This window comes from Rhinoderma darwinii, chromosome 1 (genome assembly GCF_050947455.1).
Source record: "Rhinoderma darwinii isolate aRhiDar2 chromosome 1, aRhiDar2.hap1, whole genome shotgun sequence".
Classification (NCBI taxonomy): Eukaryota; Metazoa; Chordata; class Amphibia; order Anura; family Rhinodermatidae; genus Rhinoderma; species Rhinoderma darwinii.
Genome location: NC_134687.1, coordinates 434,815,748 through 434,843,305, shown reverse-complemented (window position 1 = coordinate 434,843,305; position 27,558 = coordinate 434,815,748). Strand labels below are relative to the sequence as shown.

Sequence of the window (27,558 nt, the reverse complement as noted above, 5' to 3'; positions counted from 1 at the left end):
ATATTGTAGTTTCTGCCCGTTTTTCCCTAACTAAGGCTTTGTAATTTAAAAAAAATATCAGATCCAATTTGGAAAACGTAACCAACCTTGTGTTTTTAGAAAAAAAAATAATAATTTGAGTAGACTAAGAAAACAAATTTACCTTTTAGAATTCAGCATTCCAAAATGTGAAATTTTGCTCTTGACATCAAGGCCCATAACACCCTCGGTCATGAACATGGGACATGGTATACTTTAAGTTTTCACCTGCGTAGCTGAGATTTTTATCGTTCCATAGCTGATCATCACTAACGGAAAAAATCAGAACTTTGTTCACCGCTGCGGCCATTATATTGCATGGATGACGCCATCGTTGGGGATTTATTTTTAGTACTTTGTTCCTTCTTGTGGGGGTTTGTTAGTTTTGTATCTTTCTTCCAACCAGAAGGGCCCATGTTTGTGTGGTGCAGCTGTGCAGGGACTGAACACGCAGGAAGTTGTGGGTTAGCAGTCTCCTTAACCCCTTAAGGACGCAGCCTAGTTTAAGCCTTAAGGCTCAGAGCCCATTTTTCAAATCTGAAATATTTCACTATATGTGGTAATAACTTCGGAATGCTTTGACCTATCCAAGCGATTCTGAGATTGTTTTCTTGTGACACATTGGGCTTTATGTTCGTGGTAAAATTTGGTCGATACATTCAGTGTTTATTTGTGAAAAATAGCTAAATTTAGTGAAAATTTGGAAAAATTTGCTTATTTTTTTATTTAAATGTATCTGCCTGTAAGGCAGACGGTTATACCACACATAATCACCAATTAACATTTCCCGTATGTCTACTTTAGATTGGCATTATTTTATTTTTCTAGGACGTTATAAGGCTTAGAACATAAACGTCAATTTCTCATATTTTCAAGAAAACGTCAAAAGCCTTTTTTTTTTTTTTTTTTTTTTTTTAGCTACCAGTTCAGTTCTGAAGTGGCTTTGAGGAACCTATGTATTATAAACCCCCATAAAACACCCCATTTTAAAAACTAGACCCCTGAAAGTATTCAAAACAGTATACAGAAAGTTTCTTAACCCTTTAGGCGTTTCACAGGAATTAACCCCTTAAAGGGAATGTGTTGCCAGAAAAACATGATTTTTTTTTAAAAATTAAACATTTAGTGTGTGGGTGATTAAACATTGTTCAAATTTTTTTTTTTTTTTTTTTGCACGAGCCAGGAAATATTATAAATTATTTCTAATTTATAATACTACCCATTTTTGGTCACTAGATGGAGCTGTTCCCAAAATTGCAGCATTGCAACATTGGGTTAAAAGCCCTCGCTCTAGTGAGCTCTCAGCATCCCCCCCTCCTTTATCCTGGCTAGTGCCGGGATAAACGAGGGGTTTGAAAGGTTTAACCTCCTACACTGTGTGTCGCCATTTTTTGAGGTAACCCACAGTGTAGTAGGTTTACATACAGTAGTAAACACACACAAACACTAACATACATTGAAATCTCTTACCTGCTCCTGCCGCCGCGGCTCCCTCCGGCCCGTCCGCTCCGTTTGCTGCCGCTGGTCCAAGTGCACAAATCCGGAAGCCGCGACCGGAAGTAGTAATATTACTGTCCGGCCGCGACTTCCGGTCCACAGGAAAATGGCGCCGCACGGCGCCAATTTCGAATAGGACTGTGTGGGAGCGGCGCATGCGCAGTTCCCACACAGACGCCGTACACGGCAGTCAATGGGACGGGAGCCGTTCGCAGTCCCTATGGGACTGTGGCTGCCGTATTCCATGTCTGTGTGTGTCGTTAATCGACACACACAGAAATGGAACAAAAAATGGCAGCCCCCATAGGGAAGAAAAAGTGTAAAAATAAGAAAAAGTAAAACACAAACACACAAATGAATATAAACGTTTTTATTAAAGCACTAACATCTTTAACATATAAAAAAATTATTTGTGATGACACTGTTACTTTAACCCCTTCCCTCTTTAGCCACTTTTGACCTTCCTGACCGAGCCTCATTTTTCAAATCTGACATCTGTCACTTTATGTGGTAATAACTCCGGAATGCTTTCACCTATCCAAGCGATTCTGAGATTGTTTTCTCGTGACACATTGGACTTTATGTTACTGGCAAAATTTGCTCGATATGTTCAGCATTTAATTGTGAAAAACACCAAAATTTAGCGAAAAATTGCAAAAATTAGCATTTTTCTCAATTTAAATGTATCTGCTTGTAAGACAGGCAGTTATACCACCCAAAATTGTTTCTAATTAACATCACCCATATGTCTACTTTAGATTGGCATCGTTTTTTGAACATCCTTTTATTTTTCTATGACCTCACAAGGCTTAGAACTTTAGCAGCAATTTCTCACATTTTCAAGAAAATTTCAAAAGGCCATTTTTACAGGGGCCAGTTCAGTTGTGAAGTGGCTTTGAGGGCCTTATATATTAGAAACCCCCAAAAAGTCACCCCATTTTAAAAACTTCACCCCTCAAAGTATTCAAAACAGCATTTAGAAAATGTCTTAACCCTTTACACATGTCACAGGAATTAAAGCAATGTAGAGGTGAATTTTACAAATTTCATATTTTTTTGCAGAAATAAATTTTTAGTACAATTTTTTTTATAACACAGAAGGTTTTACCAGAGAAATGCAACTCAATATTTGTTGCCCAGTTTCTGCAGTTTTAGGAAATATCCCACATGTGGCCGTAGCGTGCTACTGGACTGAAGCACCGGCCTCAGAAGCAAAGGAGCACCTAGTGGATTTTGGGGCCTTATTTTTGTTAGAATAAATTTTAGGCACCATGTCAGGTTTGAAGGGCTCTTGCGGTGCCAAAACAGTCAAAATCCCCCAAAAGTGACCCCATCTGGGAAACTACACACCTCAAGGAAATTATCTAGGGGTACAGTGAGCATTTTGACCGCACAGCTTTTTTACAGAAATTATTAGAAGTAGGCCGTGAAAATTAAAATCAACATTTCTTCAAAGAAAATGTAGGTTTAGCGATTTTTTTTCTCATTTTCACAAAGACTAAAGGAGAAAAAGCACCGTAAAATTTGTAAAGCAATTTCTCCCGAGTAAAACAATACCCCACATGTGGTAATAACCGGTTGTTTGGAGACACGGCGAGGCTGAGAAGGGAAAGAGCGCTATTTGGCTTTTGGAGCTCAAGTTTAGCAGGAATGGTTTGTGGAGGCCATGTCACATTTACAAAGCCCCTGAGGGGACAAAACAGTGGAAACCCCCCACAAGTGACCCCATTTCGGAAACTACGCCCATTGAGGAAATTATCTAGGGGTATAGTGAGCGTTTTGACCCAACAGGTTTTTTGCATAAATTATTGGAAATAGGCCCTGAAAATGACAATCTAAATTTTTTCAAAGAAAATGTAGGTTTAGCTAATTTTTTCTCATTTCCACAAGGACTGAAGGAGAAAAAGCACCGTAAAATTTGTAAACCAATCTCTCCCGAGTAAAACAATGCCCCACATGTGGTAATAAACGGTTGTTTGGAGACACGGCAGGGCTGAGAAGGGAAAGAGCGCTATTTGGCTTTTGGAGATCACATTGAGCAGGAATGGTTTGCGGCGGCCATGTCACATTTGCAAAGCCCCTGAGGGGAAAAAACAATGAAAACGCCCAAAAAGTGACACCATTTAGGAAACTACACCTCTTGAGGAATTCATCTAGGGGCGTAGTGAGCATTTTGACCCCACAGATGTTTCATAGAATTTATTAGAATTGGGCAGTGAAAATAAAAACAATCCTTTTTCTTCAATAAGACGTAGCTTTAGTGCAAATTTTTTCATTTTCGCAACAAATAAAGGAAAAAAAGAACCCAACATTTGTAAAGCAATTTCTACCGAGTACGGCAATACCCCATATGTGGTCATAAACTGCTGTTTGGGCACACGGCAGGGCTCAGAAGGGAAGGACCGCCATTTGGAGTGCAGATGTTTCTGGATTGGTTTCTGGGCGCCTGTGGGCCCAAAACAGTGGAAACCCCCCAGAAGTGACCCCATTTTGGAAACTACACCCCTCAATGCTTTTACCTACGGGTGTAGTGAGCATGTTAACCCTGCAGGTGTTTTGTAGAAATTAGTGTGAACTCGATGTTGCAGAGTGAAAATGGGATTTTTTCCACAGATATGTGGACAATATGTGGTGCCCAGCTTGTGCCACCATAACGAGACAGCTCTCTAATTATTATGCTGGGTTTCCTGGTTTTAGAAACACCCTACATGTGGCCCTAATCTCTTGCCTGGACAGTCGACCAGGCTCAGGAGTGAAAGCGTACCATGTAAAATTGAGGCCTAATTTGGCGATTTACAAAGTATTGGTTCACAACTGCAGAGGCTCAGATGTGAAATAATAAAAATAAACCCCTGGGAAGTGACCCCATTATGGAAACTGCACCCCTCAAGGCATTTATTAAGGGGTGTATTGAGCATTTTCACCCCACAGGTCTTTTCCATAAATGAATGCGCTGTGGATGGTGCAAATTAAAAATTTATATTTTTCCCTAGATATGCCATTCAGTGGCAAATATGTCGTGCCCAGCATATGCCACTGGAGACACACACCCCAAAAATTGCTAAAAGGGTTCTCCCGGGTATGACGATGCCATATATGTGGAAGGAAACTGCTGTTTGGGCACGCTGTAGGAAATGCCATTTGGCTTTTGGAGCGTGGATTTTGCTTGGTAGTAGTTTTGTTTGGAGTCTTACTGGTGTTTCCGTTTATAATGTAGGGCATATGTAAGCCGGGCGGAGTATATAAGGGGCATAGTCAGGTGGTATAATAACGGGGTAAAAAAAAACAATAAAATAATCCATAGATGTGTGTTACGCTGTGAAGCAATCCTTTCTGCACAGGCCGGTGTCGCACTGATAAATGGTGTCATTTCTTATCCCCCTTTTGGTCCACACTCCGCGCCTTTGTAGTTTGGGGAATTTTGCTGGGAAAGTGTTGTCCTGGTATAATACGGGCACCGTCGCTTCCAGCGGATATGTTTGGGCCCTCCCTTTCCTGGTTCCCTAATTTTAGGTCCTTGAAAAATCGCCTCTTCAAACAGAAGAAATGTTCCCCTCGGGCACAACTGCATATTTTTTTATTTCCTGACTTATTGGAGCCATAACTAATTTTATTTTTCATAGACGTAGTGGTATGAGGGCTGGTTTGTTGCGGGACGAGCTGTAGTTATTATTGGTACCATTTTGGGGTACATGCGACTTTTTGATCACCTTTTATCCTATTTTTTGGGATGCCAGGTAAACAAAAAAACGCAATTCTGGCACAGCTTTTTTCGTTTTTTTTTTATACAGCGTTCACCATGCATTATAAACTACATGTTAACTTTATTCTGCGGGTCAGTATGATTCCGGCGATACCTAATTTATAGAACTTTTTCATGTTTTACAACTTTTTTGCACAATAAAATTACTTTTGTAAAAAGAATGTATTTTTTCTGTCGCCAAGTTGTGAGAACCATAACTTTTAATTTTTTTGTCGCCGGAGCTGTATGAGGGCTTGTTTTTTGCGGGACGAGCTATAGTTTTTATAGGTACCATTTTTGGATACGTGCGACTTTTTGATCACTTTTTATTCTAATATTTGTAGGGCAAAGTGACCAAAAAACAGAAACTCTGGTAACGTTTTTTACGTTTTTTTTTACGCTGTTCACCGCGTGCAATAAATAATATAATATTTTGATACCTCCGGTCGTTACGGTCGTGGCGATACCAAATACATATGGTTTATTATTATTTTTCAATAATAAAGGACTTGATAAGAGTAAAAGGGGGATTGTGTTTTATTTGATTACTTGAAACTTTTACTGTTTTCAAACTTTTATTTTGTGCACTTTTTTTTACACTTTTTTATACTTTTTTTACACTTTTTCTCAAGTCCCACTAGGGGACTTGAAGTTCCAACGGTCAGATTTTTTTTTTTCTAATACATTGCACTACCTATGTAGTGCAATGTATTAGATCTGTCAGTCATTCACTGACAGCAAGCCGATTAGGCTTCGCCTCCCGGCGGGGCCTAAATCGGCTTCCGTAATGGCAGAGCAGGAGAGCATTGTGTCTCCTGTTGCCATAACAGCAGTCGCCAGTCCCGATTGCCTGTCAGGGCTGGCGATCTGCTTGTAACCGCTACGATGCAGCAATCGCTTTCGATTGCTGCATCGAAGGGGTTAATGGCAGGGATCGGAGCTAGCTCCGGTTCCTGCCGTTACAGGTGGATGTCAGCTGTACAGTACAGCTGACTTCCACCGCTGATGACGCCGGATCAACTCCTGACCCGGCGCCATCTTGCCGACAGCTACGGAAGCCGATCAGGCTCCGCCGCCGGGCGGATCTTGACCGGCTTCGGTGCTAGGCAGACCGGGAGGCCAGTATTAGGCCTCCGGTTGCCATTGCAGCCACCGGAACCCCGGCAATTTCATTACTGGGGTTCCGATGAGCTGCAAACACCTTAAGTGCAGCGATCGCGTTTGAGCGCTGCACTTAAGGGGTTAATGGCGGGGATCGAAGCTAATTTCGGTCCCCGCCGTTACAGCCGGATGTCAGCTGTAAGATACAGCTGAGATCCGGTGATGATGGGACCGGCTCAGCTTCTGAGCCGGTCCCAAACATTTGGCGTACATGTACGGCAAGATGCGGGAAGTCAGTACTTTCCATGACGTACATGTACGGCAAATGTCGGGAAGGGGTTAATGACCGGGCATGTTTGTACCTTAATGACCAAGCCAGATTTGTCAAATCTGGTATGTCTGACTTTATCAGAGAATAACTCTGTGAAAGTTTTGAATATCCAAGTAATTCTGACATTGTTTTTTCGTCACATGTTGTACTTTATTTTAGTGGTAAAAGTAGACTGATACGATTTGCGGAAATTAATTAAAAAATAGAAAAATGGAAGAAATTTTGTAAAAATTACCATTTTCCCCTATTTTTAACTGCAATATGTCACATATGTACACACATACTGTACAATTTTTTTAATTAAATATATATTTCTATCTCTTTACTCCATTTTGGCAGCACTTTTGAAAAAATAAAATAAATTTTCAGCAATTTAGAGGACTTACAAATTGAATAATAATTTTATAAATTTTGAAGTACATTTTGTTTTCCGGCACCAAGCCAGGTTTTCAGAGGCTCATAGGTCTCAGAGTGATGGAGACCCCCACAAATGACCCCATTTAGAAAACTAGACCCCTTAAGGTATTTACCTAAGGGTATAGTAAGTATTTTGACCCCACAGTTTTTTGCTAAATTTAATACATAGCAGGTGAAAAAAAAAATAATTTCACTTTTTTCATAAAAGTATCAGTTTGAAGACCAATTTCTTTGTAAAGCGACCATGAGAATGAAGAAACACACCACAAAATCTATCACCCTCTTTCTCCTGTTTTCAAAAATGCCCCCATTGTGACCCTAATGCGCTGCCTGGACACACGGCAGGACCCAAAATGAAGGGAGCACCCGGAGGCTTTCAGGACTCATATTTTGCTTGAAAATGTTTTAGGCCCCACTGTACATTTGGAGAGGCTTTGAGCTGCCAGAACGATAGAAACTCCCCATAAACGACCCCATTTAGAAAACTAGACCCCATAAGGTATTTATTTAGGGGTATAGTAATTATTTTGACCCCACAGTTCTTTGCTAAATTTAATGCATATCAGGTGAAAAAAATAATAATTTCACTTTTTTCATAAAAGTATTTGTTTGAAGACCGATTTCTTTGTAAAGCGACCATGAAAATGAAGAAACACACCCCAAAATCTATCACCCTCTTTCTCCTGTTTTCAAAAATACCCACATTGTGGCCCTAATGCGTTTTTTGGACACACGGCAGGGCCCCAAAGGAAGGGAACACCCGGAGGCTTTCAGGACTCATATTTTGCTTGAAAATAAATGTTTTAGGCCCCAATGTACATTTGGAGAAGCTTTGAGCTGCCAGAATGATAGAAACTCCCCATAAACGACCCCATTTCGAAAACTAGACCCCTTAAGGTATTTATCTAGGGGTATAGTTAGCATTTTGACCACACAGGTTTTTCGCTAAATATATTGAAATTAGTCTGTAAGAATTAAAATGTACTTTTTTTCTGAAACATAGAAATTTTTATTATTTACAAGGAATAACGAAGAAAATGCACCCCAACATTTGTAAAGCAATGTCTCCCGATTACGACAATACCCCATATGTGGTAATAAACTGCTGTTTGGACCCACAGCAGGGCTCAGAAGGGAAGGAGCGCCATTTGGATTTATGATTTTGCTGGAATGGTTTTCGGTGCCATGTCGCATTTGCAATGCACTGGAGGGACCAAAACAGTGGAAACCCACCAAAAGTGACCCCATTTTGGAAAAACCTTCAAGGAATTTTTCTAGGGGTATAGTGAGCATTTACACCCCACGGGTCTTTTGCAGAGTTTATTAGAATTAGGGCGCGAAAATTAATATCAAAATTTTTTCCACTAAAATGTTGCATTTTCTCATTTTCACAAGGGATAAAGGAGGAAAAAAACAACCATTTTTTTATAAAGCAATTTCTCCCGAGTACGGAAATACCCCACATGTGGTCATACGTTTTTTCATTAGAAATGAATTAACCTTTTCAGGACTGATCCATTTTTTGCTTTCATATTTTAGATTTTCACTCCCCGCTTTCCAAGAGCCATAACTTTTTTATTTTTCCATCAATAGAGTGGTGTGAAGGCTTATTTGTTGCGGGACAATCTGTAGTTTTCATTGGTACCATTTTGGGGTACATGCGATTTTTTTTGATCACTTTTTATTCAATTTTTTTGCAATCCTGAGCAAAAAACAGGAATTCTGACACCGTTTTTTTAGGTTTTTTTTTTGCGGCGCTCACCGTACGCAATAAATGACATTTTTAATTTATTCTGCGGGTTGGTACGATTACGGCGATACCATATGTATATAGGTTTGGTCCTTTTTTTTAGCGTTTGCGCAATAAAATGACTTCTTTATAAAAAAAAAAATTTCTGTGTCACCATATTCTGAGAGCCGTAATTTTTAAATTTTTTAGTCAAAAAAGCTGTGTAAGGGCTTGTTTTTTGCGGGACGGATAGAAGTTTTTATTGGTACTATTTTCGGGTACATGCGACTTTTTGATCACTTTTTATTCTTTATTTAGGGAGCGGTGGTGACCCAAAAAATTGCGATTCTGTCGTAGTTTTTTATTGATTTTTTTTTGGGGTGTTCATCGTGCGGGGAAAATAACATTACAGTTTTATAGTTGGGTTCGTTACGAACGCGGTGATACCAGATATGTGTACTTTTTTAACGTGTTCATTTTTTTTCTATAATAAAAGTCTTATTATAGGAAAAAAAGCATTTAGTGTTTATAGAACTTATAACTTTTATTTTTACAGTTTTTTTAAAACATTTTTATTACTTTTTTTTACTTTTTTAACTTGTCCCACTAGGGGACACTTAGTCTTGCAGCTTTGATCGCTGCTAGAGTACATTACACTACACACGTAGTGTAATGTACTCTAACTGTCATTGTGACGTGACTGTCACACTGACAGGAAGCAGAGGAGGAACGGCCGGAGGCTGTTCCTCCGAGGCTTCCGTGCATGGCAACCCGGAGGTCATTATCTGACCTCCGATTGCCGTGACAAGCATCGGTAGCCCCCACGATCACTTCGTGGGGGCTGCTGATGTGCTTCAAACCACTTAAATGCGGCGACGGCAATCCGTCGCCGCACTTAAGGGGTTAACTGCCGAAATCAGCGGCGATGGTCCGCTGTCCGGCAAGACTGATGTCTCAGCTGTCGGGGACAACTGTCAGCGCGGGTCTGTCACTCTGTGTTTACACAGAGTGACAGTTTGAAATGCGGACGAAAATGTACGTCATGGTGCGGGAACTAGCAGCCGACCATGACGTACATTTTCGTCCTTGGTCGTTAAGGGGTTAAAGTAAAGTGGAGACGAAATTTGCAAATTTCATTTTTCTTGCAGAAATGACATTTTAATATATATTTTTTTTCTGTAACACAGAAGGTTTTACCAGAGAAACACTACTAAATATGTATTGTCCAGATTCTGCAGTTTTTAGAAATGTCCCACCTGTGGCTCTAGTGTGCTCGTGGACTAAAACACAGGCCCCAGAAGCAAAGAAGCACCTAGTGCATTTTGAGGCCTCTTTTCTTTATTAGAATATGTTTTAGGCAGCATGCCAGGTTTGAAGAGGTCTTGTGGGGCCAAAATAGTAAAAATCCCCCAAAACTGACACCGTTTTGGAAACTAAACCCCTCAAGTAATTCATTTATGGTTGTTGTTACCATTTAGACCCACAGTTTTTTCACAGAACTTATTTGAATTGGGCTGTGATTATTGGGAAAAATAGTTGTTTTTTTTTTTGAAATTATCTAGTTTTGGCTCAAAATGTCTTATTTTCACCCAAAAACTAAAATACACCATTTTGTTGCCCAATTTGTCCTGAGTGTGGCAATGCCCCATTTGTGGTGATAAACTGCCGTTTGGGCCCATGGGAGGGCTCAGAAGGAAAGGACCACCGTTTGGCCTACTGGGGATTTTCCGGTGCTAAGTCATGTATGCAGAAGCCGCTGAGGTACCAGTACAGTTGAAACCCCCAAGAAGTGACCCCATTTTAAAAACTACACCCCTTAAGGCATTCATCTAGAGGTGTAGTGAGCATTTTGACCCCACAGGTATTGTCTAAAAGGTAATGCGCAGCAGATGGTGCAGAGTGAGAGTTAGTGAGATTTGCAATTTTTCATGTATGCCATTTCGGTGTCCAATATATTTTGCCCAGCATGCGCCACCGGAGATATAAATTGTAATATGGGTTCTCCTGGGTACGGCAATACCCTACATGTGGCTGTTATCTACAGCCTGGGCACGCGGCAGGGCTCAGGAGGGAAAGATGAGGGGGATAAGCTGTGCGGAGTGCATCAGGGTAAGTAAAACTGGGGTAGATTAAAAATCAAGGGATGTATGATAAATTTTAAAACACTTTCATACAGAGATCTGTTTTTTCGGGACAAGTGTCACATTTTATATATTGTGTCCTTCCTTATCCCCCACTTATAGCAGACTTTGCACCTCTTTTGACTTTTTCCCCTCTTGCCAGTTTGGGGAACTTCTCCTGAAAAGTGTTGTCCTGGTACGATGTGTGTGGCCTCGCTTCCAGAAGTACTGGGTGCCCCCCTTCTTGGTCCCTAAAGATTAGGTTCTTGATAACCACCTCTTAAAATTCCAGGAAAGTTCCCCTCTGGCCTGAACATCAATGTAGCACGTACGTATTGTACAATGCCATCTGTATGATGTGCACGGCCAGCTTCTTATACCACACCGCATGGCGCTGTAGGGCTTCAGGACTTGATCTGACAAGTTTACCCCTCCCATGTACCTATTGTAGTCCAGGATGCAGTCTGGTTTGAGGGTCTCTGTACTGGTACCTCGTACAGGTACATGGGTACTGGTGTGGCCATGTATTGTTGTCAATACAAGGACATCTCTCTTGTCCTTGTACTTGACACACAATATGTTGCTGCTGGATTGTGCCCAGCTCTCACCCCTTCTGAGTGTTTGCCCAAGCAGAGTCTTAGGGAGGCCTCTCAGATCTCTTCTAGCAGTGCCGCATGCCGCAGTACTTCTGGAAGCGAGGCACTCTGGTATAAAAATTATCCAGGTAGAGGTGGTAACCCTGGTCCAGCAATGGGTGCACCAAATTCCACACAATTTTTGCATCAACTCCCAGTAAGGGGGGGCATTCTGGGGGCTGAATACTGGTGTCCTTCCCTTCATATATCCTAAATTTGTAGGTATACCCTGATGCACTCTCACACAGCTCATACATCTTCACGCCATACCTTGCCCTCTTACTCGGCAGGTACTGGCGGAATTGAATCCCCCCTTTAAAATGTACCAAGGACTCATCAATAGAAATACATTTCTCAGGGGTGTATGCTTGGGAAAACCGGGCACTGGAATGGTCTAATAGGGGTCTCCGTTTATACAAACGGTCAAAACTGGGGTCATTGCGGGGTGGGCACTTCTCATTATCAGTATAATGTAAGAAGTGAAGTTTTGCCTCATAATGCATCCTAGACATGGCCATACGGTACATCGGGGTGTAGTATAAGAAAAAGCCTCTTCTTTTTTTTTTTTTGCTTTGTTTTGAGGGGCCTATATATTAGAAACCCCCCAAAAAAAAGTGACCCGCTTTTGGAAACTAGACCCCTTGAGGAATTCATTGTAGTTTTCATGGGGTGCATGCGACTTTTTAATTGGTTTTTATTCTATTTTTAAAAGCCGTGGTGACTAAAAAACAGCAATTCTACTACTGTTTTTTATTCAATTTTTTTACAGCGTTCACCGTGCGCTATAAATGACATATTCACTTTATTCTGCGGGGTGATACGATTATAAAATACTTTTTGTAAAAAATCATTTACTTTTTGTTTTGCCATATTCTAATATCCATAACTTTTTTTATTTTTCCATCAAGAAAGCCATGCGAGAACTTTGTTTTTTGCGTAACAAACTGTAGTTTAGATCATTACCATTTTTAGGTGCATGCAACTTTTTTATCTCTTTTTATTCCATTTTTTGGGAGATGAAGTGACCAAACAATTGTGATTGTGGTATGGTTTATTATTTTTTTCTTTTATGGCGTTCACCATGCGGGATAAATAATGAAATAATTTTGTAGTTCAGGCCGTTACGGACGCGGCGATACCAATTATGTATAGTTTATTTGTTTATTTTTATTAATAATAAAGGACTGATCAGGGAAAAAGGGGGATTTTTGCTGTTATTACTTTTAAAACTTTTATTTTTTTATTTTCACACAACTTTTTTTTACTTTATTATTTTGTCCCACTAGGGGATTTGAGGGCAGGAGGCCCTGATCGCTATTCTAATACACTGCACTACATGCGTAGTGCAGTGTATTAGAGCTGTCAGGACCCACTAGGCTTCTGTAGATTGCATAGCCGGACGCTATTATTAGGCGTCCGGTTGCCATAGCAACCATCACCGCCCGCTATCGTGTAGCGGGTCGTCGATGGTGTTTTAACCCCTAGGAAGCCACGATCGCTATTGAATGTGGCTTCTAAGGGGTTAATCAGCGGGGACACCACAATCGGTCCCCGCTATAGGAGCTGCGGCAACTGCTGTACGAGACAGCTCCTGTATGTGTCGGGAGGACGGCCGAAATGGCCATTCCTCCCGTGACGTACTTTTCCGTCATGGAGCGCAAACGATGTGGTTACCATAACGGAATAGTACATCGCTGAGCGCAAAGGGGTTAAATCATCTATACAAGTTGCACTGAATTGCTTTTTTTAATTAACTATTTAGGGCTTGTCCACACACAACGGAATTGCTACAGAAAATTTCTGCCGTTATTTCGTTGAAAAAACGCAGACATTCTGATGAGGCAAAAACTCACTATTTCCTGCATTTTTTTATGGCAGAAAATGGTGTGTAAATTGCTGCGCTTTTCTCAGTGCTGGGAGATGGTAACGCAGCAATTCTGTCCACATTCCCCAGCAGGAATTGACATGCTGTGGTCCGAAAAAATATGCACGGCCGGTCAATTTCTGCTTGGAATGTTTACACAGCGTGTGGATGACATTTGTTAAATCTCATCCACTATGCTGCTACTGTATTCTACTGCGTTTTTTCCGTCTGAAATTCCGGATGGAAAAAATGTGGCTATTCCGCAGTGTGTGGACGAGCCCTTAGGGTACACTTTTCTTCATGACTAGATTTGTCCTAAAATGCTTCAGTTTTAATAAATGTGCTGATATCTTACGGTTAACATCGAAAAACAGCAAATGTGCTAATCGGACTGATTTTCCATGAGATATCATTCTCGTGACCACCACAGGAAATGCTGTGACAAGTTTTATTTTTTTTCCATAAATGATGGTTCTATAAACATTAATGCAAAGAGTATTGTCACAATCGCTAGTTTATATCCGCTAAATTAACGGTTTTGCTATGGCTTGGGACCTGTTCACATCAGCGTGGGGTTCCGTCGAACCTTTCCGTCGGAGTTTCAATGGTAATGCTTCCGTTGCTTGTGCTTTCCATTTGTCACCGTTGTGTAAGGTTTCTGTTTGTTTTGACGGAATCAATAGCGCAGTCTTGCAGTCACCAGCATTTCACCTATTAAACCAGCAATGCCTGGAGGAAATGGGGGGGGGGGGGAATCATTTTGATGTAACCTATCTTCTAAGTAGGCTCTGTACCTTTAGAGTTACCATAGTGGCGCATGCGCAGTAACTAGACTTGAGGCTCGGACAAGTAGGGAAGGGTGTCGGACCACACAAGACGAGATTTTGGCATTCAGGGTGGGCCAGTTTTGCCGGTGGGCAGGCATAAGAGAAGGAACAAACGAGACAGATTATTATCATTAAAAGGCGCAAATTGTTTGCAGACTGTTATTTATGGTTAGAGGAGGAGTTTAGGAGAGGGGTTAACGGCAATTAACTTTTGACAGCAGCGGCGGCCAGCGAGGAGTGAGGAGAGTTTAAAGGTTAAATGCTGGTGACTGGTTCCCTTTAATTCAAAGGGGATAACCAATCTAGCTGCACTCCCTGTTTTCGCTTTTGTAAAGTTACCCACTGCAGCTGAATAGAAATGTCAGTCTCTGTACATAAAACATAATTACCAATCTTTAGCTGCTGCTCTGACTTCTGGCTTTATTAAAATGTAAACAATTGTCTACGTTTTGGATGGCAATCCTAATTTAGAACTAAATACTGCTATGTTTGCCTCCATTCACAATGGAAGCCACAATGCTCTGCCGTATACATCGCATGACGGATACCACTGGCAGCCGACCGACCGTGTTGACTTGCAGTGATGTCCGTTGGGTTCCAAATTGCTGTGCGCCGTTTTGATCGAAAAAAGGCGCTTCATACAGCTCTTTTTTTCCTATCAAGTCTGGCGGAATCTGTGTCGAGCATACCGCATGGGTGTCAGTGCAGCTAGATTTCAGAAAGAAGGAAGACCTTTGCAAATCAACTACATAACAAAGCTCCCTAATGCCAGAGCTATTTTGGGCCTTAACCCCTATTTTAAAGAGGCTCTGTCACCAGATTTTGCAACCCCTATCTGCTATTGCGGCAGATGGGCGCTGCAATGTAGATTACAGTAACTTTTTTATTTTTTAAAAACGAGCATTTTTGGCCAAGTTATGCCCATTTTTGTATTTATGCAAATGAGGCTTGCAAAAGTACAACTGGGCGTTGTGTATAGAAGTTTTATCCACTTCTCTTCAGAACGCCCAGCTTCTGGCAGTGCAGACACAGCGTGTTCTCGAGAGATCACGCTGTGACGTCACTCACAGGTCCTGCATCGTGTCGGACGAGCGAGGACACATCGGCACCAGAGGCTACAGTTGATTCTGCAGCAGCATCGGCGTTTGCAGGTAAGTAGCTACATCGACTTACCTGCAAACGCCGATGCTGCTGCAGAATCAACTGTAGCCTCTGGTGCCGATGTGTCCTCGCTTGTCTGACACGATGCAGGACCTGGGGAAGTGACGTCACAGCGTGATCTCTCGAGAACACGGCTGTGTCTGCACTGCCAGAAGCTGGGCGTTCTGAAGAGAAGTGGATGATACTTCTCATCAGAATGCCCAGCTAGTAAAAGAAGTAAAAACGCCCCGATGTACGTACATAATACACGCCCAGTTGTACTTTTACTTTTCAACACACCCACTTGGACTTTAGAAAGCCTCATTTGCATAAATACAAAAATGGTCATAACTTGGCCAAAAATGCTCGTTTTTAAAAAAATAAAAACGTTGCTGTAATCTACATTGCAGCGCCGATCTGCTGCAATAGCAGATAGGGGTTGCAAAATCTGGTGACAGAGCCTCTTTAAACCTTAATGACCAAGCCATTTTTTACGTTTTTCCTTCGTCTCATTCCAAGAGCTATAACTTATTTATTTTTGCGTCAACATAGCTGTATAAGGTCTTGTTTTTTGCTGGATAAGTTGTATTTTTTAATAGCAGCATTTTGTGGTACATATAATTTATTGATTATCTTTTATTAACTTTTTTTTGGGGGGAATAGAAAAAAACCTGCTATTTCGCTACTCTTTTTTGCGTGTGGTATAAATAACACAATAACGATACCACATTTGTATAGATTTTGTATGTTTTACTACTTTTACACAGTAAAAACACTTTTTCAAAATTATTTGTTTTTGTGTCTCCATATTTGAAGAGGCATAACTTTTTTTTATTTTTCCGCCAATGCAGTTGTATGAGGGCTTCTTTTTTTTTTTTTTTTTTTGCAGGACGACTTGTAGTTTTTGTTGGTCCCATTTTGGAGTAGATGCGACTTTTTGATCACTTTTTATAAAAAAAATTTTGAGGCAGGATTCATAAAAAACAGCAATTTTTCCATTTTTTTTTAATATTATTTTTTTACGGCGTTCACCGTGCTGGTTAAATAATGCAATAGCTTTATACACGGGGTCGTTGCGGTAGCGGCAATACCAAATATGTTTTAACTTTTATTTTGTTTTGTTTTTTAATAGTAAAGCATTTTGTAAGGGGAAAAAGTGGGTTTTTCAAAAAAAAGATGTTGTTATTAACGTTATCAAACTTTTTTACTAGTCCCACTAGGGGACTTCAATATGCGATTCTCCGATCGCTTTTATAATACACTGCAATACTTTTGTATTGCAGTGTATTACTGCCTGTCCGTTTAAAACGGACATGCATCTGCTAGGCCATGCCTCTGGCATGACCTAGCAGGCATTCACTACTGGCAGACCTGGGGGCCTTTATTAGGCCCCCGGCTCCCATCGGAGACAGACACTCGGCGATCTTATCGCCGGGTGCCGGTGCAATGAGAGGGAGCTCCCTCCCTCTCTCCAAAACCACACAGATGCGGCGCTCGCCATTGAGCGCCGCATCTGAGTAGTTAAATGGGTGAGATCGATACCGATGTCGATCTCACCCTTTCGAGCAGGGATGCCCCAGCCCTCCGCTACCTCTGGTAGCTGCGAGCAGGGAGATTTAATGGCTCCCTGCTTTGTTTATTCTGATGCAGTGCCGTGAAAAGGCGTTTGCGTCAGAATAAGCCCATTAGTGGCCGCCGTGAAAAGGCGTATTGGCGATCACAAACGGGTTAAAGGGGTTTCCCATTAAGGTTGTTTATCACATATTCACAGGATAAGTGGCCCACTGACGTGAGCTGCTTCTCCATTCATGTCTTTGTGGCTGACGGAAACAGCCGACCAAGACTTTGAATGGAGTAGTAATGGACATGCGCGACCGCCACTCCATTCAAAATCCTCCTCATTGTGATAGTGCAGTGAGAAGGAATGGGGGTTAAGTGGGGGTCCCAGTGGTGGGGACCTCCAGCGATCGTACATTTATCACCTATTCTGTGAAGGGGTTGTACCAGATATGACAATTATCACCTATCCACAGGTTAGGTGACACGTGTCTGATCGCTGAGGGGCTCCACCAGTGGGACCCACATCGATCACGAGAACAGGGATCCCGAACCCCCGATCCTTTTCACTGCTTGACCGCAGAGAGAAGGACATTGAATCGAGCATGGGTGCTGCCGTTCCATTAAAAGTCTATGGGAATTATGCAAACAGCTGAGTAAATCGCTCGGCTGTTTTGTCATTCTCTTAGAAATTCAATGGCGCGGTGGGCGCATTCTTGACGGCCGCTCCATTTAAGCTCCTCCACACTGCGGGGGTTCAGTGAGGAGGAAGGGTTTGGGACCCCTGTTTTTTAAATAAATGGGGGTCCCAGCAGTGGGTCCCCCACTGATCAGACAATTATCACCCATCCTGTGGATAGGTGATAATTGTAGATTCTGGCAATACCCCTTTAATGAACAACCTACCAAACCAATGGCGTAAAAAGGGGTCCCTAAACTACACGTAGACTACCTAAACGCGAACCATAATGGAACATAGCACCCAAAATGGAATAATATGCAAAAATAGAAAATCTTTATTCGATACAATATGCAATAACATAATACAGAATAAAAGGATGGACCATACAAGGAGATAAAGACAGTAAGGTCCAATGTAAAAACAGGTGGCCTACAGAGACAACCGACAGTCTGTGGCCAGGAACCACTCAAATGGCCCACGACAATAGAAATATATATGGTGCGCAATAGAGTAATAACATGCCCACATATGAAGATATATGGTAGTGCTAACTAAGAAATATAATTAATAAGTGGCATAAAATATGTGCTGGAATCCAGATATAAATAGGCTGAAGTCCAGATATAAATGCGGTAATAGACCAAAAATACAGGCTGAGAAGCCACAAAGATATACTGAAAAAATATACAGAATGGAAGTTAGCACTTACCCGGAGACATGGTGGGGAGTGGGATCGGCAACATCAGGTGCTGGCAAAAGAAAACGCCTCGACGCGTGTTTCGCCCTACAAACCAGCTTAGTTAGGGGGCTACATATAATAAAACTCCAGGGGTTTATATAGGGGTGTAGATAATTGCTCTCACCTGTGATGAGCGCAAATCGGCGCTCGACACGCACGTTGAGGGACACCCACATCACAGGAAGCGCCGCACATCAGGATGATCGGACGCAGCATGATTATTTCAAGCATGAATCACCATGACATCGCCGACGCTAAGCAGCACTCCTAGATATGGGCCCCCAGCGCGTCTGAGCGTCTGTGCGCAGACCACAGCCGAGACAGCAAGAATGAAAAACAAGAAGTATACACTACCGTTCAAAAGTTTAGGGTCACTTTGAAATTTCCTTATTTTTGAAAGAAAAGCACCGTTTTTTTCAATGAAGAGAACATTAAATTACTCAGAAATACACTATACATTGTTAATGTGCTAAATGACTAGTCTAGCTGCAAACGTCTGGTTTTTAATGCAATATCTACATAGGTGTATAGAGGCCCATTTCCAGCAACCATCACTCCAGTGTTCTAATGGTACATTGTGTTTGCTAACTGTGTTAGAAGGCTAATAGATGATTAGAAAACCCTTGTGCAATTATGTTAGCACCGCTGTAAACAGTTTTGCTGTTTAGAGGAGCTATAAAACAGAACTTCCTTCGAGCTAGTTGAGAATCTGGAGCATTACATTTGTGGGTTCGATTAAACTCTCAAAATGGCTAGAAAAAGAGAGCTTTCATGTGAAACTCCACAGTCTATTCTTGTTCTTAGAAATGAAGGCTATTCCATGCGAGAAATTGCCAAGAAACTGAAGATTTCCTACAACGGTGTGTACTACTCCCTTCAGAGGACCGCACACACAGGCTCTAACCAGAGTAGAAAGAGAAGTGGGAGGCCCAGCTGCACAACTGAGCAACAATACAAGTACATTAGAGTCTCTAGTTTGAGAAATAGACGCCTCACAGGTCCTCAACTGGCAGCTTCATTAAATAGTACCCGCAAAACGCCAGTGTCAACGTCTACAGTGAAGAGGCGACTCCGGGATGCTGGCCTTCAGGGCAGAGTGGCAAAGAAAAAGCCATATCTGAGACTGGCTAATAAAAGGAAAAGATTAATATGGGCAAAAGCACACAGACATTGGACAGAGGAAGATTGCAAAAAAGTGTTATGGACAGACTAATCTAAGTTTGAGGCATTTGGATCACACAGAAGAACATTTGTGAGACGCAGAACAACTGAAAAGATGCTGGAAGAGTGCCTGACGCCATCTGTCAAGCATGGTGGAGGTAATGTGATGGTCTGGGGTTACTTTGGTGCTGGTAAAGTGGGAGATTTGTACAAGGTAAAAGGGATTTTGAATAAGGAAGGCTATCAATCCATTTTGCAACGCCATGCCATACCCTGTGGACAGCGCTTGATTGGAGCCAATTTCATCCTACAACAGGACAATGACCCAAAGCACACCTCCAAATTATGCAAGAACTATTTAGGGAAGAAGCAGGCAGCTGGTATTCTATCTGTAATGGAGTGGCCAGCGCAGTCACCAGATCTCAACCCCATAGAGCTGTTGTGGGAGCAGCTTGACCGTATGGTACGCAAGAAGTGCCCATCAAGCCAATCCAACTTGTGGGAGGGGCTTCTGGAAGCATGGGGTGAAATTTCTCCCGATTACCTCAGCAAATTAACAGCTAGAATGCCAAAGGTCTGCAATGCTGTAATTGCTGCAAATGGAGCATTCTTTGATGAAAGCAAAGTTTGAAGGAGAAAATTATTTAAAATAAAAAAACATTATTTCTAACCTTGTCAATGTCTTGACTATATTTTCTAGTCATTTTGCAACTCATTTGATAAATGTAAGTGTGAGTTTTCATGGAAAACACAAAATTGTCTGGGTGACCCCAAACTTTTGAACGGTAGTGTATATGGAAAACGTGCCAGAGAAACTAATGAGTGGGAATGATATGAAATGAGGGAATATCAATACATAAAAAATAAATAATAATAAAAAACCCCAATTAATAAATATCAAGGAAACAATGGTATATACATATAACACTAAATAAAAAAATGCATATAAATAAAAAAAAGTGATGTGAAGTGAAAGAAAAAATAAATAATTGATAAATGGTGAGTGAACAAATTTTGATAATGAGGTGAAAGAAAACACGTGCAAAATAAGTGACGCCAAAAATAAAAGTGTTACTCGGAAAACATTTAATCGTGATTATTAATAAAAAAAATATTCATACAAATAATGTGTAATAACACACCCCAAAAAAATATATATTATATGCAAATATAGATAAATATGTGGAAAATGTATATTTCATAATCTAAATATCTATATTTTTTTTTAATAAAAAAAAATTGTTTAGGCTAAATATATACACATATCTAAAAATATAAATGTACAAACAATGTCTACTATACATATAAGAAATATAATTCTCTATAATAAAGTGCATAGAATCTATAGAGTGACTCAACAATGAGTTACCCAATGAAAATATAAAAATATATAGTGTGTATATATACTCAATGGCACGTGACACAATGTTAGGAGGTGATTAGTATAAGTAATAAGTATAGCAGAGTATAACCACATACATACATACATACATACATACATACATACATTATATATATATATAAACAGAACCAACAACAATAGTTAATATAAGTATATATAAATAACAAATGTGTTTATGTCGAGAAAAAGAATGGCAGAAAAAATATTAAAAAATGTATTAATGTGTGTGTAAAACACCCTAGATGAATAAAATTCTCGCAAGTTGGAAATTACTGAAAGGGCTTGAAACTAGTGGCCTCATTCAAACCAAATGGTGCCACTGTGTTAAGTAAAGTGGTCCATTTCATTTCCTTCCACAACAAAGCCAAACGTACATCACCTCCCCTCCATCCCAAAGTAACTATCTATTCCACACAGCTTAAAACCCCTAGGGTTACAAGAATGATCATCTCGAAAGGGTAGGGTAATAGGTTGTCGTTTTTCTACCTCCTGTACATTGGCAGCTGGTTGTATCTTACTAACGTGTTCTAACACACGTACCTTCAAAGGTCTACTGGTAATTCCAACATAAATAAGATCACACCGTCACGATGCGGGGTGTGGACCCACTGGACCATACCACGTAGCGGAACGGCAGCTGACCAAACAGGCAAGTACAGAGTCTATAGTCCAGAGAGGGTACCTGTGGTAACTTGGACAGCAGTAAGGCAGGCTCGGCTGGGACCAGGCGGCAGGTAGACGTCAGGCGTGGCGTAGCAGAACAGGCGTGTTATGCAGCACAACACGACAACAGCTCAGCACGGTACAGGATCTGGATAGCACGGGACACAGGATACAGGAACAGGGAACACTTGGAAACTGGAAGACACTAGGGGACCATTAGCAAGACAAACTTTGAGAAACGAACAACGCTCAGGCAAAGAACAAGAGGGCAGGGCCCTTTTTATAGCCCAGTAGACTTTTGTGCTAGATTGCAGACTTCCTGCAATATGCGCGCACTGCCCTTTAAGACCGTGCACGCGCAGGCGAGCCCGCCCTACGGGAGACAGTCTTGAAACCAGGAAGTGAGTGCCAGCGCCTCACAGGAGGACGACGCTGCAAGGAACTCAGACGTCCATGGCCACGGCTGTCGAGGGGTAAGTCAGAGCGACGGGCCATGGTCATAGACGTTACACACACGAACAAGTGGCGAAATATACCACCGCTTCTGTATTGCAAGTGATATTATACACAATCTTGTAATCCTTACTTCTGTCAGAATTGTAAAAATTGAAAGCACGTGGGATATATTTACAAGCAGCATAGTTACCACAGTTGAAGGCTCCCCAGGGGGGGCCCCGACTACCAAAAGGGTTTAGGGGGGCGCTAGGAACATAGTGGCTAGATGTTAAGAGATCCCTCAAATTTTTAGACCTTCATGTAATGCAGAGGTACTGAGGCAAAACTCCAACCAGGTCACAGACAGTAAGCAAAACCTTCCAATGTTTTTGTAGAATATTACGAATTTCTGTCTGTGGATTAAATGTGGTTATAACCCTTACATTTTGGTCCACAAAATTTCTCTTTTTGGGCTTACTTACCAGGAGTCGAGTGCTTCGCTCTTATATATCCCCTTCGGAAGCCAAAAAGGATTCTAGTTGCGACGTGGAGCCCTGCCAGATGAATAGAATATCGTCTATATACCTCGACCACAGGAGTACCGCGTCATGGCCCGGAGTCTGCTGGACAATATCCCTCTCCCACAGCCCCAGGAACAGATTGGCATACGAGGGCGCACACGTCGCCCCCATTGCCGTGCACTGGAGCTGTAGGAAAAAGTGATCCTTTAAAAGTAAAAAAATTGTGAGTCAAAGCATAATTCAAAAGGCACAAAACAAATTAAAAAAAGGTCCAGGTCATGATTAGTCATATGCCAAAAATGTCTTGACGCCTGCACTTTGTGGTCGTGGCATATAGACGTATAGTTGCGTCCTTAATTAAATTGTTGCGTGCACAATTCCAATCCCCCCCCCCCCCTCGTCAGCTAGACATTTGTCTATCGGCACGGCACTGGTATCTGACCGTCGTGGGCAGAGATCAGTACACAATACACCTCTGAGGAAACATCCTACTTAAAGGGAACCTGTCACCAGTATTTTACCTATTATACCAGCAATACCTGGTGATAGTGGGTGAGAAATAATTTCTATATAACCTATAATTATCTTCTTAGTCGGCTCTGTAGCTTTAGTATTCCGTTTTTTAGTGTTTCCGCACTGTATGCTAATGAGCATAAGTCATATCTTCATCAAGCCATTCCAAGTTAACCCCGCCTCCTTACTTTTGATTGACCGCATTCCGGATGGGCCAGTTTTCGGCAGTGGGCAGGCATAAGAGGAGGAACGAGCGAGACTGCCGGATTGTTACCATAAAGGCGCAAAATGTTTGGAGACATTTATTTACAGTCAGAGGAGGAGTTTAGGCAAGGGGTGAGTAGAGTTCAATAGGTAAAATGCTGGTGACAGGTTCCCTTTAACTCCTTAAAGAGGCTCTGTCACCACATTATAAGTGCCCTATCTCCTACATAAGGAGATTGGCGCTATAATGTAGATGACAGCAGTGCTTTTTATTTAATAAAACAATCTGTTTTCAGCACTTTATTAGCTTTTTTAGATTTATGCTAATGAGTTGCTTAATGCCCAAGTAAGCGTATTTTTACTTTGGTCTGCGTCATACACTCCCCTGTACAACGCCCACTTGGTCTAATCAGCGTCATGCACTCCTCTCCATTCATTTAGGCAGCGCATAGGGATCCTTTTAGATCGCTATGTGCTGTCTTATACTAACACTTTAACAATACTGAAGTGTTTAGACAGTGAATAGACATTCCACGGGATGTCTATTCACAATCTGTGCACTTTGTTACTGTTTTTGTGGTAGTTACAGCAGAGCAAAGCGTAATATCGCTGTAACCTGTCATTTACCGTGTAATCTCGCGAGATTACGCTTCCTCTGCTGTAACTACCACAGACAGAGTAATGAAGTGCAGAGATTGTGAATAGACATCCTGTGGAACGTCTATTCACTGTCTAAACACTTCAGTATCGTTAATGTGTTAGTATAAGACAGCACATAGCGATCTAAAAGGATCCCTATGCGCTGCCTAAATGAATGGAGAGGAGTGCATGAGGCTGATTGGTCAGCGTCATACACTCCCCTGTACAACGCCCACTTGGTCTAAAGTAAAAATACGCCCACTTGGGCATTAAGCAACTCATTAGCATAAATCTAAAATCGCTAATAAAGTGGTGAAAATAGATCGTTTTAATAAATAAAAAGCACTGCTGTCATCTACATTATAGCGCCAATCTACTTGGAGATACGGCACTTATAATGTGGTGACAGAGCCTCTTTAATGACCGCCGATAAGCCTTTTCACGGCAGTCATTAGTGGGCTTTATTCTGATGCAATAGCCTTTTCACGGCGCTGCATCAGAATAAAGTAAACCGCAGGGAGCCGTTAAATCTCTCTGCTCTCAGCTGCCAGATGTAGCTGAGAGCTGGGGGCGTCCCTGCTCGAACAAGTGAGATCGTTATTTGTATCGAACTCACCCGTTTAACCCTTCAGATGCGGTTCTCAATAATGTGGTGCTCCCTCTCATCTCATTGACACCCGGTGATAAGATCGCCGAGTGTCTGTGTCTCCGATGGCAGCTGGGGGCCTGTAGTGAATGCCTGCTAGGCTATGCCAAAGGCATGTCCTAGAAGTTGCCAGTCCGTTTTAAATGGACAGGCAGTAATACACTGCAATACAAAAGTATTGCAGTGTAGTATAAAAGCGGTCGGATGATCGCATAGTGAAGTCCCCCAGTGGGACTAGTAAAAAAGCTGAATAAAGTTAATTTTAAAAAAAAGTGAAAAAAACAAAAACCCACTTTTTCCCCCTTACAAAATGCTTTACTATTAAAAAAAACAAAAAAAAAAAACACAATAAAGCAAAAAAGTTATAAGTATTTGGTATCGCCTCGTCTGTAAAAACGACTATAAAGCTATTACATTATTTAACCAGCACGGTGAACGCCGTAAAAAAATAAATAAAAAGCAATGGAAAAATTGCGGTTTTCTGTTAATCCGGACTTTAAAAAAATGTGGTGAAAAGTGATCAAAAAGTCGCATCTACTCCAAAATGGTACCAATAAAAACTACATGTCTTCCCGCAAAAAAAAAAAATCCCTCATACAACTGCATCGGGGGAACAATAAAAACGTTACGGCTCTTCAAATATGGAGACACAAAAACAAATAATTTTGAAAAAAAAGTGTTTTTACTGTGTAAAAGAAGTAAAACATACAAAAACGATACAAATTTGGTATCTTTGCAATCGTAACAACCCGCTGAATAAAGTTATTGTGTTATTTATACCACACGGTAAACGGCGTAGATATAGGACTCAAAAAAGAGTGGCAAAATTTCAGGTTTACTTCTATCCCCCCCCCCCCCCCCAAAAAAAAAGTTTAATAAAAGTTAATGAATAAATTATATGTACCCCAAAATGGTGCTATTAAAAAGTACAACTTATCCCGCAAAAAAACAAGACCTTTTACAGCTATGTCGACGCAAAAATAAAAAAGTTACATCGAATGTGACAATGGAAAAACTTAAAAAATGGCTTGGTTATTAGAGCCCAGAATGCAAGCAGGGGGAAGGGGTTAAACAAAGAATGCAGAAACGCATTACGTGTTGCTCTGTTATCATTGAGTGTGAATGCACACCCTGCTAGGTGTCAGATCTCCAGTATGAATGCACACTGTGCTATTCATCTAGGCACGGAGAGTTTTTTTTTTTTATATATATATATATATATATATATATCTCTCTCGCTCGCTATTGATGCTCTACTCCAGCCTTCTCCCTACCTGGTTAGCCTGGAATATTTAGGAATAAATTGGCTAGTTTAGCCCAACTTTTAATGGAATATCAATAAAATAGTTTTTAATCGTTCTATTCAGGTGGATATTTCTATTTCACAATTGTGAACGCAAAATCTAATACTATAAATATTTACCTATTCACTTGAATAGGAGCAGAGCTGTAGCACGGCCGCTATACTGTGATCTTAACCGTCTAAGGCCCCATGCACACGAACGTGCATAAGGCCTCACGCACACGATCGTAGCCATGTGCACGGCCGTGATTTTCGGGTCAGCCGGCCGCGGAGTGTCGCCCACAAATCGCGGGCCGTGCACATGGCCACGTCCATTATTTCCTATGAGCCTGGACCTCAGAACACGGCCGTAATAAGACTTGCCTGTTCTTTCTGCGGTCCAGGCTCCTGGGCCATGCACGGACTGTGGAAACCACGGTCGTGTGCATGGGCCCATGGGAATGAATGGGGCCGCAATTCTCCCGTGGATTTTCGGGGGAATTGCGGCCGCTAAAGCACGTTCGTGTGCGTGGGGCCTTAGTTTTTTTCCATTAGACCTTATGAACATGGTACCTATGGACTCCATATGCCACCAATTATATGGAAGAGTTACACTATGGGTCTATTCACACCCTGCGGACAAATCGCTTTCTTTTGTCCACAGTTTTTGGCACAGTTTTGCAAAAAAAAAAGTATACCACGTGACCGAAGTGTGAATAGACGCAAAATGTTTTTTATTCCTGGATTCTGTAAAAATTACAGCCTTGCCATCTACATGAGCCCTTATTGTTCATTTTGTTGTTCGTCTCATGGAGATGAACACTAATATTCCATTGTCGTAACTGGTAGTTGTGAAGTAGTCTTGCATGTCACATTCAGACCTTTTTATGTATAATATGTCTTTGTTCAGCCGTTATAGGTCATGTTTATAGCGTTATTATATTTACAATACGTTTCGTTCACAATCGTGGCCTGTATACTGCAACAATCCTTTGTCATAAAGTTTTATAGACTTCCACACCTTCCAGTGTAACAAGGGAATAAAGAAGAAACTATATTTAGCCACAGTCCCAGAACAGCTGGAAGCAATATCTGTACAAACTATTTGAGAACCGCCGAGGCTGTGCTGTTTTATGGCGAATGCTCCATATGATGTGCAGGTGAGAATTTTAGCCTAGGGGATGATTGTTGTGTTCGAACTGCAATCCACAAAATATTCTCAAAAGGATTTATATAATGCTTTATTCTGTATCATGCTGCAAACATTCTGAATGTGGCACAATATTGATGAAAAAGCCGTATTTATAGCAATCAAGTCTTTCTGGAGTGGGAAAAAAAAAATCTACAAAAAGAAATATATATTTTGTGTGATTGATGGATATGATTTATAATGTTGTGTTCTTTTTTTTTTTTTTTTTTCTGTGCACTGAGTTCAGAATTGAGAATAACTTCTGTTCCTTTGCTGGCATCGTGTCCCTTAGGGGACTGTCATAGCATTCCTGGTTTTCAGTCTGACTTTGGAGAGATGTCCGTCTGTTTTGGATGTTTTATATCCATTGGCAACTATTAGTGATTGTAATTCATAGGACAGACTTTCCAGTATAGAAGTGAGGTGCCCCTGGAAATGTTCCCATTGAGTGGGGATGGTCAGGGCTCATTACATTCCCTGCCTGTCAGCACCCTGCAATGCTAA

At 41.3% G+C, this 27,558-nt stretch overlaps 1 protein-coding gene across 4 annotated transcripts in view; it reads left to right on the top strand.

The window, feature by feature from the left end:
• Positions 1-27,558, top strand: part of TPST2 (tyrosylprotein sulfotransferase 2) — a 74,287-nt gene that overhangs the window by 19,004 nt on the left and 27,725 nt on the right. Inside the window, exon 1 of one of the 4 annotated variants that reach the window (XM_075853802.1) lies at positions 26,904-27,025. The exons of the other annotated variants lie outside the window; for them this stretch is intronic. The gene's annotated coding sequence lies outside the window, so the exon portion shown is untranslated. Of the gene's footprint in view, positions 1-26,903; positions 27,026-27,558 lie in introns of those variants that run through there. 4 annotated transcript variants of the gene reach the window in all.